Source organism: Pseudophryne corroboree, chromosome 10, assembly GCF_028390025.1.
Source record: "Pseudophryne corroboree isolate aPseCor3 chromosome 10, aPseCor3.hap2, whole genome shotgun sequence".
In the NCBI taxonomy this organism is placed as follows: Eukaryota; Metazoa; Chordata; class Amphibia; order Anura; family Myobatrachidae; genus Pseudophryne; species Pseudophryne corroboree.
The window spans coordinates 221981493-221982538 of NC_086453.1; the positions used below are offsets into that span (position 1 = coordinate 221981493).

General features: G+C 41.2%; 1 pseudogene; it reads left to right on the forward strand.

The window, feature by feature from the left end:
• Positions 1 to 557: 557 nt before the first annotated feature.
• Positions 558 to 677, forward strand: LOC134967131 (5S ribosomal RNA; annotated as a pseudogene).
• The last annotated feature ends 369 nt before the right edge of the window (positions 678 to 1046 follow it).

Below are 1046 nucleotides of genomic sequence, written 5' to 3' on the forward strand. Positions count from 1 at the left end.
TGGATGCTGGGCGCCCATCCCAAGTGCGGATTGTCTGCAATACTTGTACATAGTTATTGTTACAAAAATCGGGTTATTCTTGTTGTGAGCCGTCTTTTCAGAGGCTCCTTCGTTGTTATCATACTGTTAACTGGGTTCAGATCACAGGTTGTACGGTGTGATTGGTGTGGCTGGTATGAGTCTTACCCGGGATTCAATATCCTTCCTTATTATGCACGCTCGTCCGGGCACAGTATCCTAACTGAGGCTTGGAGGAGGGTCATAGGGGGAGGAGCCAGTGCACACCACCTGATCCTAAAGCTTTTATTATTGTGCCCTGTCTCCTGCGGAGCCGCTATATCCCCATGGTCCTTACGGAGTCCCAGCATCCACTACGGACTACGAGAAATAGATTTATCGGTAAGTAAAATCTTATTTTTTCATTTAGTCCTGCTTTTCATATTCACAATCTCCCTCTTATTAAACACACTCCTGCACTCTAATAAAACTAATTAAGCCAACCTGAATTCGAGTGTTATTGAGCGATCGGATCACCAGTGTTACGACGTCTCACACGTGTATACAGTCATACCACACTGGCACGCCCAACCTCGTCCGATCTTGGAAGCTAAGCAGTGTATCGGGCCTGACCAGTACCAGGGAAGGGGACTACCTGGGAAGATCAGGTACTGTAGTGAGTGACGATAGGAGGTCAAGCCAACTGGTGGGCGATCTATCAGCACTTATCACCCCCACGACTAAATATGTCCTTTGAAGGAAAATTAAAAACTACCTAATTGAGAAATAAATATTTAATAAAATTTCCAGCAAAATTATTATCTACTATTACTTATCATTTATAATTTTATAATTTTATATATATTTGCATAGATTTACATAATGTGCTGGAAATAAAAGCCTTTAAAACAGCTATATTAATTTGCAGTATACATATATGGTATAAGCACCTCCCCCTCACCTTAGCTTCACCTGAAAGTGCCCTGTCAGTCAGTTCAAGTGGATCACTGTATTATTAATTTATAATTTACATACATATTCAATATTAG